Genomic DNA, 12,051 nt, shown 5'->3' with positions numbered 1-12,051 from the left:
CAGGTATTTATTGTTATATTACTATGCCCTTTGGACTAAGAAATGAAGGTGCAACCTATCAGAGGTTAGTCAACATGATGTTCAAAGAGCAACTGTGGGACACGATGGAGGTCTATATTGATGATATGGTGGTGAAGTCTAAGAAAGCTGAGGATCACCTCCAGGATCTCAAGACTGCATTTGATATCCTCGACAAATAGAACATGAAGCTGAACCCTGCAAAGTGCCATTTCGGAGTGAAGGCTGGCAAATTCTTGGGATACATGGTCACCAAAAGGGGGATAGAGGCGAGTCTAGAGCAGATACAAGCTATCCTGAACCTGAAATCCCCAGCATCAGTCAAAGATGTTCAAAGACTGACTGGCAGGATAGCAGCACTCAACAGATTCATATCCAAATCCTCAGAAAAGTGCAAGGAATTTTATGATATCCTGAGGAAAAACAAAAGGTTCGAATGGACCAGTAAGCATGAGGATACATGGTCACCAAAAGAAGGTGAACCTCTATCTCTATATCTAGTTGTATCAAATAATGCCGTGAGTGCAGTTTTAGCTAAGGATCTCGAAGGTCAACAGCATCCCATCTATTATATAAGTAAGAGTTTATTGGATGCTGAAACCAGGTATTCTTATCTTGAGAAATTAATTTTAGCACTTATTATGGCATCCACTAAGCTTAGATATTATTTTGAAACTCATCCTATTCTTGTTAAAACTAATTACCCTATTAAGTCTGTTTTGAGAAAACCAAAAATGTCAGGTAGGATGGCAAAATGGGCAGTAAAACTGAGTGCATATGATACAGCATATGAACCCAAGACTGCCATCACATTCAAAGCATTAGCAGACTTTGTGGCTGATTTCACCAGTGAACTTAAAGAAGAAGCAGACTTGGAAGTCCAACAACTGGAAGAAACCAAAATTAAGTGGACTCTATACACTGATGATGCTTCAAATGTTAGAGGAACAGGTCTCGGGATTCTGATGAAATCGCCACAGGGGGACATTATACCTCAATCCATATCCTGCAGATTTCAAGCCACAAACAATGAGGCAGAATATGAAGCTTTGATAGCAGGATTACAACTAGCAATCGACATGAAAATCAGGTTTATTCAAGTACATGTTGATTCATTATTATTAACTAATCATTTTAATGGTTCATACACTGTTAGAGGAGAAAAACTAATGAAATATTTAGAGCTAGTCAAGAAACTAGCAAAATGTTTCGAAATGTTTGATATTTCACTGGTACCTAGAGAAGAGAATGTTGAAGCAGATGCCCTAGCATACTTAGCTTCATCCTTCAGAATACCGGAAGGTGTCAAGATTCCTATCATACACATCCTGGGTCCAGCAATAGAAGAGCAAGGTGTCAATGAAATATCAGAAGACGATGAAGATATGAGAGCCAAGGTTCCTGAAGATAATGAAAATTCTTGGATTATTCCGATCAGGAAATATATTCAGGATGGAGTTATCCCCAATGAAAACCCAAGAGCTTTTCGCACAAAGGTAATCCCATATACTATAATGAATGATATATTATACATAAAATCTCTTGCAGGACCATATCTTAGGTGTTTGGAGAAGGCAGAAGCTCAAGAAGTTCTTCAGGATATCCATGAAGGAGACTGTGGGGATCATACTGGGGGGGAGAGCACTATTCTCCAAAATTCTTAGAACAGGATACTTCTGGCCAATGATGAAGAGGGATGCTATGAATTATTCTCAGAAGTGTGATGCATGCCAAAGACACAACAACATTCTGCACCAGCCGGCTGAACCATTGTATCCTATTATATCCCCTTGGCCTTTCATGAAGTGGGGTATGGATATTGTGGGAAAGCTACCAAGAGCTCCGAGAGGAAAAGTCTTTATCCTGGAAATGACAGACTATTTCTCGAAGTGGATCGAGGCTGAATCTTTTGTTCAAGTCAGAGAGAAAGAAGTTATCTCATTCATCAAGCACAATATCCTGACAAGATTTCGAATCCCAGCAGAGATAGTGTGTGACAACGGCTCGCAGTTCATCAGCAAGAGAACAACTAACTTCTGTGCCAGTCGGAGAATCAAGATGATCACCTCAACACTTGTCCATCCTCAGGCTAACAGACAAGCCGAGTCAAGCAACAAAATCATTATCAATAACCTGAAGAAAAAGTTAGGGTCTAACAAAGGAAAGTGGGCCGAGGAACTGCCCTTCGTTCTTTGGGCAGACAGGACCACTTCAAAGAATGCCACTGGTCAGACTCCTTTCTCATTAGTGTTTGGGGCTGAAGTAGTTATCCCGACAGAGATGGTTATCCCTACAGCTAGAGTCAGTCATCAAAATCCCGAAGATAACACTCAAAGTCTACTTGAATATTTAGATGCAGTAGAAGAACTCAGGGATTTAGCAAAGATCAGAATAGCCTCTTATTAGAAGAAGATAGCGAAGTCCTATAACAAAAATATCAGGGTTCGTAGATTTCAAGAAGGGAATTTGGTTCTCCGAAAATCCTTTCAGAATACTACAAATCCTGCAGATGGAAGGCTTACACCAAAGTGGGAAGGTCCTTACTTGATAGATTCAGAAGCAGGAAAGGGGGCATACAAATTGTCCACTTTGGATGGTGACTTACTACCAAGGGCTTGGAACGCTATCCACCTCAAAAAATATTTTATGTAAGATTTCTATCCCGAGGATAATTTAACAGTAATGTTAAACAACTAAGGTATGTATTCTAATTTATCTTTTTATTTTTTCAATATTATTATTCTTCTATCCTGGTACTGACTTAAGCATCGGAGGGGTGTTAGCCCACCCCTCACCTAGAGTTGACTGTGTTGTAGCTTGAAGATATGTGATATCCCCACATGGAATGGAGTTAATTTGGGCCTTGTCGCCAGTATTTTTAAGCCTTATCGCCAGTTTAATCCTAAGGTTTAAGGGGTTTTCACCTCTTCTTAAGGGCCTTGTCGCTAGTTGGCCTTTTTCGCCAGTTAAAGGTATTATTCAATACTTTCTAAGGTTTATGGGGTTTTCACCTCTTCTTACGATCTCCTGTAGCGCACGTTTATTCGGCCGTAGTTTTAGAGACGGGGCCAGCACATGAAATATAGTGACTCGTTACCTCGTTATCCTCGGCTATTGGTTTGAATCTCAAGTTTATGGTAGACGTACCATTTCCTAAGGTTTAAGGGATTTTCACCTCTTCTCAAGGGCCATGTCGCCAGTTTAATCCTAAGGTTTAAGGGGTTTTCACCTCTTCTCAAGGGCCATGTCGCCAGTTTAATCCTAAGGTTTAAGGAGTTTTCACCTCTTCTCAGGGCCTTGTCGCCAGTTTAGGCCTTGTCGCCAGTATATTTGGGTCTTGTTGCGAGAATTTCTGAAATTTTTCTCAGGATAATATTGCAGGGTATCTTTATGATTAGAAGAACAACCTGAGAGGTAATCTTGTTAACAAGGACGAAGTGATCTATACATTATCGAAGTTGGTTACAAAATAATTCTGGTATGACTTCTTATTTTGGATTGTTCTTTATTCCCTTCTATTTAATGAATTTTATGACTTTATGTTGGTTCATTAACTTAAACCTAAATTTTGTTTCTTATCTCACTTAGATTTCTAAGTTCTAAATGAAATCAGCTTTATTGTGAGAATTCGATAACATGAGCGAAGATAAAACACCAACATAAGTCATAAAAGGTTATTCTACTGATATTAAAAGTGCAGGAAAAGAATAATTCAGGTTTCACTCAAAAAAGAGCCCATCCACCTGAACCATCATATTGTCTTAAAGCAGGAAATAAATGGTTTGGGCTTCGTCCTAAACCAGGATCCCTCCACCCAAACCGTTATCCTAAACATACTACATTATCCTTACATAACCAGAATAAAAATTGTCCAAACAACCATCAAAAACACATAAAAACCACTTGAAAACCAGGCCTAAACCTTATCACCTTCAACCTGGTCGTCCTCCTTCTTCTCTGATTTCGTCACCTCACCAGCCTTGTTTTCCTTCACCTGCTCGCTAACACCAGCTTCCTTGACCACCTCAGAAGTGCCCGCCACATCATCTTCCTCAATTTTCTCACCCTCAGCATCTTCAGCTTCTTCCTCCAAGCCACCGAATTCCAAGAATCCATCGCGTAGCCTCTCTCTTGAACTTCTTCTGACATCTTGAGCATCGACTCCAAGATACTGGTTGCTGCACACTTCTTAGCCTCTTCGAGGAACTCAGTCTTCTCCAACTCAAATGAGGCTTTGAGATCCAAAATCTCCTTATCCTTCTTTATGAGCAGCTTATCCTTGATGTCAGCAGCATGCAGAAGATCGACAACCTTAGCCTCAGCATCTTTTTGGGCCAACTAAGAATCCTGGGATCTCTGACGGTAACCTTCAGTTTTCTGTTATCCCCAAATTAACATAAGTTTTATGCAGTTTACTATTTTCAGGATAAGCAAAAATACTTACTGTCCCAAGAAAGTTGGCAAGAGCTTGCAGCTTCTCCATAGCGTCAGTAGTGCTCATATCAGCAAAGGGCTCGGTCTCGGTTGAAGTAGTGGCTTTCCTCTTCTTCTGTTCAGTGCTTTTCTGACAGGTCGTCGGAACTCTCATTATCGGAGAAGCGGTCTTGGAGTGTTCTTGCTTTACCACGGTCCTATACTCAATGATATCGTCCAGATCAACTAAGTTGAAAGAAGAATTTAGCTTCGGCATCCCTATAAAACAATTTATCAAGTTATTCCCAATAAAGTAAAATCCTAAGGATTTAATGAAAACCCCAAAAAACTTACCAGAAGACATGCTCTCAATAGACTTTGCAGCAGTTACACTTGTCTCTCCCATTTCTTCTTCTAACCAGAACTCCTTGTCCTCTGGTGGAATCTTAAACAACGCTTTGAGCCTTCTATTTGTATCCTTCTTATACTTTACCAAATCCTCAAACACAACTGCCAACAAAGAAACCATATTAATACAAAACATTTGCAAAAGAGATTCTATCATAAAGATTTCCTACCCTTGTGAACCCATTTGATAGGCAAGTTCATTCCATCTAGAATAGAGTCACGACGGACAAAAAAATTTTTTTCTTCCAATCAGGGTCACTAATGGACACCTTGGGAACCATGTAAAGACGGCTGGATTTGGATTGAAGGCAGTAGCGGAAAGACCCGTGTGTACGGAGGTTATAGGTGGCAGCTATCTCAGGTATACCAATCGACAACCCATGGGTTTTATTCAATCGATCTACGATGGCCAAAACTCTCCACACCATCGGCATGACTTGCGAGTACGAGAATCCGGTGGCGTCAAAAAACTCCTTGATAAGCGGGGAAAAGGGTATGAAAGGCCGATTGAAAAAGGGTAATTGAAAAAGCACACCCAGGTTTTGTAGGAGAAGTCAGCCTTGGCTTTAGAATCGTAGGGTCTGATAATGGCTTCGGCAGGTAACAGGTCTGAGTCTTTTAGAAATCTAATGTCAATATCTCTAAAGAGACACTGGTCTTCATCGGTGGCCGGATTGAGAGCCTGGTCAACAAAATCGTCCGAGGTTGTGAAAGAGAAAGGATTGGGCGCTCGAGGGGTTCTCTTCCTCATTATCGTTTGAATCGGAAGAAAAATTTCAAGAAATTAAGAAGACAAGAGATAAGAACTAATCTGATTATGAACCAGTGGAAGAGTATTATGATTTGGAAAAGTGGGAATGGTTTAATTATAACCTAAAGAAATGGTTATAGAGTCTCCTTGATCCACGTGCACGTCCTTTCAAATCGCAGAGATATTATTGATTTTAAAATTCAAAATATTTACAGGTGTCACTCGGTAAAAATTGGGGGCAATTGTTGGGTGCGGATTTTTATCCTCGGAATTGAGCCTCATTTAGGGATAACGACTTAATCTGCAATTATGAGGAAGGTGCGTTAACTAATTCAATTGTCCTATATTATTCTTGTTTGTTTTGCAGATAAGAACACATGGTAAATATGCTGATATGAACGTGGACTTACAACGGCTAGTGCTTGAACTTCGTCAAATGGAACGTGGGCAAGCAACGGATTATTATAGAAATACTCTAGGGTTTCCGGATTGTTCGGGATAACAGTTGTAACCTTATCTTATATAAACGAGCTGATAATATCACTAGAACACACACTCTCACGACTTAGCTTACTAGCAAACACTGTATCACATAGCTTACGATCACTTATCAGCTCCACCACTTGTAATCACCTATTTTCGTTATTAATAAAGTCGACGGTGATAGTTTTCACCGTCCGGGGGGTTTTTTGTGCCGGAGATTATCATAATCACATACGAATCCGACCAAAGATTACGTTCTTAATCTTTGACCAAAGTAATTCGACCAAAGATTACGTTGTTAATTTTTGACCGACGTAAGATTATTATAATCAAGGGTTTTTTTCCCTCGTAATCATATCGTTGTGTTCAATCTTATTATCAACAAGCACTTCACCTCACGCACTAATTTGATCAAAAGTTGCTTTGCCAATTTTTGACCGAAACAATAATCATCAGTATTATAGAACTTTGGACATTTAGTTGTTGGGTTTTAACAAGATTATCAAAGTGATAAAATCCCTATTTTACCAAAATCGCAGCGGATATAAAAGTTTTAAATCTTGTTAATATGATATGTATAAAACCAATTTTAAACATGCAAACCCAAACCCGGATCCAAATACGAATTACACACTATCAAATACATGCATGTCACTATAAGTCCATGCATGTTACTACTACCTTTCAATATGACAAAATCGGGTGAAAGAGATGATGATTGAAAGGTAAGAACTTGAATATGGAAGCTCCTCAAGCTAGCATACCCCAAGCTTCAACAACACACCACTTCTAGCTAGGATTTGCACTTGAAATTTTCTTCTTCTTTTCTTAAGTTGGATGAAAATACCCAAGAGAGGAAGAGAGAAAAGTTTACTTGGAAATTATGTGTGTTATGAAAGAATGAAAGAGAAAGACTTGGTTTTATTTAAAGGCATCTTTCTCTCCACCAATAATAACCATTGCATGTCTCCACTCACCTTGCATGTCTCCACTCAAACATATAATAATATTACATTTGAAAGAGTTATTATGTTTTTCTTTTATAAAACTTTAAACATATATATATATATATATATATATATATATATATATATATCCATACATATATACTTTTATAAGTTTATAACTTATAACTTAAAAAACCTATTATATGTTAAGAGACATGCTTGGTTATTATTATTCACATATTGTTATTTAACCAACTTAAATAAAACTATGTAATGTTCTTTCATAAAACATAAATCATCCATATGATTTGTTTATTACACAAGTACATTTTATTTAGAAACCCCTTTCCAAATAACTCAAGTGTTAATATTCATTTGTTATGATCACATCATATATGAACGAATATTATCGGTGTTTGTCTAGCTTGTTATTGGGTATGACCCGACTTGGATCATAACTCACTAGCCATATCAATTTAATATGTCTCTTGGGCAGACCGAGTCCAACAATCTCCCACTTGCACAAGATACATAGAAGATTGATGCAAGTAGCAAATACCGCCTAACTACGGTTTACTACCCCTAATACGTATGACGAAGTGCCATTCAATAACATCATCCCTTTCAATTCCCATACTTGAAAATGATTTAGGTGAAACTATCATTTATCCTTTTGCCACAAATGTCATGTTAAATCCAGAGACACAGAGTGATCATTCTCTGTTGATTTAACTTGTCAGGCCTTAGACATTTAACTCTCAACGAATAAGAAGGACAAATCCCATATTGACTACATACGTCTCTCACTATCACCTTGTACTATACTTGAGCTTAGCCTTATGTACTGACATATTTCAGAGCAGCGAAGAACTAAGTCAAAGCATAATAGTCGATGAATATCAAGACCCAATATGTATCTCAGGTCGGAGGATACCATGAAGTTCGCCTTTACTCAAATTTACTTATGATCACAAATCTCAAGGATTCTATGCAGTAAAATTGAGAGCGGGTCAGTCCAATATTTATCCCATAAATATCTATGAACCTTGGCAGCAACCCTTTTCTATATTCATACCTCATGAATATCTACCAATCCAAGTTCATAATAGTCTTACTTTCACATTTGTTCCCGCAAATATGAACGACTACGGACGTTTAGAATAATTCAAATTATTCACGGATTTAAACATACTAAAATGGAACATAACTCAAGAACATGACCATAACCAAAACCATATGATTGAGTTAAAATAAAATTGTTCCAATATCCAAATACAAATTTTGATCAAATCCAATCACTAGAATATCGAAGTCCTAAGGCGCAAGTATGACTCTCATGCTTCGGCCTTTCAAGGAGTTTCGTGAGTGGGTCCGCAATGTTTTGATCAGTGTGAACTTTGCGAATACATATCTTTCCCTTTTCAACTTCATCCCTTATGTAGTTGAATCTCCGCTCAATGTGCCTAGTCTTTTGATGTGCGCGGGGTTCCTTGATTTGAGCAATTGCACCCTCGTTGTCACAAAAGATCTCTAGAGGATCCTGAATGGTACGAACCACTCCTAGATCGGCAATGAACTTTCTAATCCATGCAGCTTCTTGAGCTGCCAGGGAGGCGGCGATGTATTCAGATTCAGTGGTGGATAAAGCTACCACATCTTGTTTTGCACTCTTCCATGAGACAGCACCACCATTGAGAACGAAAACGTATCCCGATTGTGATCGAGAATCATCTCGATCAGTTTGGAAACTCGCATCAGTGTAACCCTTTACAACGAGTTCCTCCTCACCAGAGCCATATATTAGAAACATATCCTTAGTCCTTCTAAGGTATTTCAATATGCTCTTAACAGCCATCCAATGGCTAGTTCCCGGATTTTGTTAGTATCGACTTGTCATGCTCAAGGCGCATGACACATCCGGTCTAGTGCAAATCATGGCATACATGATGGATCCTATAGAAGATGCATATGGGATACCACTCATTTTGTCTTGCTCATCCTTTGAGCTTGGACATTGAGAAGCACTCAACATCGTTCCTCTTTGAATAGGTACCAAACCTTTCTTAGAGTTTTCCATCTTGAACCTTTTCAAGATCTTGTCAATGTATGCACTTTGATTCAAACCTATCAACCGCCTTGATCTATCCCTATAGATTCTTATTCCCAGAATATAGGCGGCTTCACCAAGATCCTTTATGGAAAAACAGCTTCCAAGCCAGGCTTTCACACCTTCCAAGGTTGGAATGTCATTTCCAAACAGTAATATGTCATCGACATATAATACCAGAAAGGTTATGATGCTCCCACTAGCTTTCTTATACACACAAGCTTCATCAGCGTTTTTGATGAATCCAAATTTCTTAACTTCATCATCAAAACGGTGATTCCAACTTCTGGATGCTTGTTTCAATCCATAGATTGATTTCTTCAACTTGCATACTTTGTTAGGATGTTGTGGATCGACAAAACCTTCAGGCTGAACCATATAAACATCTTCATTAAGATGCCCATTTAGAAAAGCAGTTTTGACATCCATTTGCCATATCTCATAGTCATAATATGCGGCTATGGCAAACAATATCCTTATAGACTTTAGCATCGCCAAGGGCGAGAAAGTTTCATCATAATCAACCCCTTGAGTTTGAGTGAAACCCTTTGCTACAAGTCTAGCTTTATAAGTATCCAAGTTTCCAGCATATCAGTTTTCTTCTTGAAAACCCACTTACTTCCAACCAGCTTGGAATTTAGAGGTGGAGCAACCAAGTCCCATACTTGATTGTCATGCATGGATTGCATCTCAACATTCATGGCTTCTAGCCATTTGTCACAATCAGATTGCGACATTGCATCTCGGTATGTGGTGGGTTCATCCGAATCAACCACGTAGCATCCATCCATGAAAAATCCATATCTCTCAGGTGGGGTGCTAACTCTACCAGATTTGCGAATGTTTTGTGTGTTTTGATCAACCATTTGATCATCCTCAACAACCTCTTGTTGATTGCTAGTGCCAACCAAACGTGTATCGGCTTGTAGTTCTCGATCCTTTTCGAGTTCTACAGTTCTATCAGTTCCTTCCATAAGGAACCTTCTTTCCAAGAACTTAGCCTTTCGAGCTATAAACACTTTATGCTCGCTTGGATTGTAGAAATAATATCCCATCGAATCCGTGGGATATCCTACAAATATACACTTAGTGGATCGACATTCAAGTTTGTCAGGGGTGTAGATCTTAACATAAGCCTCACAACCCCATACCTTTAAATATGAAAATTTTGGAGCCTTTCCATGCCATATTTCAAAAGGTGTCCTATCCACTTTCTTGGTTGGTGCCATATTTAAAATACGGGCAGCAGAGATCACAGCGAAACCCCAAAATGATAGAGGTAATGAGCTTCTAGCCATCATGGATCGAACCATGTCCAATAAAGTTCGATTCCTCCTTTCGGGCACACCATTATGTTGTGGTGTTCCAGGTGGAGTAAGTTGTGAGACAATCCCACAACTCCTAAGATGTTCTAGAAACGCATCATTGAGGTATTCACCTCCTCTATCGGAACGTAGTACTTTGATTGTTTTGTTGAGTTGATTTTGTACTTCATTTTGGAAGACTTTGAACATTTCAAAGGCCTCATTTTCGTGTCTTAACAAGAACACATACCCATAGAGACTATAATCGTCGGTAAAGGTAATGAAGTATCTTTCACCATTTCTTGTCATTGTCCTAAAAGGTCCACATACAACCGAATGTATGATACCTAATAAGTCTTTCGCCCTTTCATTTGTTCCATTAAAGGGTTCTTTGGTCATCTTTCCCAATAAACAAGATTCACATTCATCAAATGAATCAACATTTGATTTCAAAAGACCGTTCTTTCGAAGTGTATGAATACGATTCTTGTTTATGTGACCAAGACGACAATGCCAAAGAAAAGTATTACTCAAATCCATTTTGAGTCTTTTGGTGTTAGCTTGGTACAACAAGTTATCAATGTATGAGTCATCATGAATTAATTCATAAATGCCATAAAACGGCATCGCTTTAAAATAAAAGACATTATCCATGAAAACATAAATACCATTATCAACAAACTTAAAGTCATAACCAGATTGTCTTAATACAGAAACAGAGATAATATTCCTAGTCAAACTAGGGGAATATAAAATGTTTTTCAAAACAATTTCCAAACCATTTGGAAGCTTTAAAACATAATCTCCTCGGGCTTGGACGTCAACCTTTGCTCCATTGCCCATGAAGAGACTTATATCTCCTTTCTTCACCTCATTTCTTCTTTTGAACCCCTGCAATGAATTGCATATGTGAGTTCCACATCCGGTATCCAATACCCATGTGTTAGAAGAAATAATATTAAGATCAATGTGAATCATGAAAGTTGTACCTGAGGTTTGCCCCGCATCCCTCTTAGCTTTCAACTCCTTGAGATAGGTCGGACAGTTTCTCATCCAATGACCTATCTCACCACAACCAAAGCACGGATCCTCAGCGCTAACCTTTAGCTTCTTTGGCTTTGGCTCGGCCTTTGCCTTTCCCTTGAACCCCTTCTTGACTTGCCCCTTACCAACGGCAACCTTTGCTTTTGGTTCCGGGTGATGCCTTTTCTTTGAGCCACCCTCATTGATCGCAAGAACGGGTAAAACCTTTTTACCCATGCCGGCCTCGGCTATCTTAAGCATTGCGTGAAGCTCACCAATGCTTTTGTCCCATCCATTCATGTTGTAGTTCATGACGAATGTCTCAAACCTTTTAGTTAAGCCATTTAGGATTAAATCCGTGGCTAACTCTTTTGAGACGGGACAGTTAAGCCGTTCATGTCGATCAATGTGGCTATTCATCTTAAGTACATAAGATGAAACAGATTGGGTTTCTTCCATATGACATGCATGAAGCGCTCGAACCGTTTCGAATCGCTCAACCCGAGCTTGAGTAAGGAACATTTCCTTAAGTTGGGTTATCATGTCATACGCCCCATGATTCTCGAAATCCTTTTGGATCTCGGGAATCATTGTTCC

The sequence above is a fragment of the Bidens hawaiensis genome, unplaced genomic scaffold (assembly GCF_021521415.1).
Source record: "Bidens hawaiensis isolate Kalapana, Puna unplaced genomic scaffold, B.hawaiensis_p1.1 tig00033530_1, whole genome shotgun sequence".
Taxonomy (NCBI): Eukaryota; Viridiplantae; Streptophyta; class Magnoliopsida; order Asterales; family Asteraceae; genus Bidens; species Bidens hawaiensis.
Note: the sequence above shows the minus strand (reverse complement) of the source record.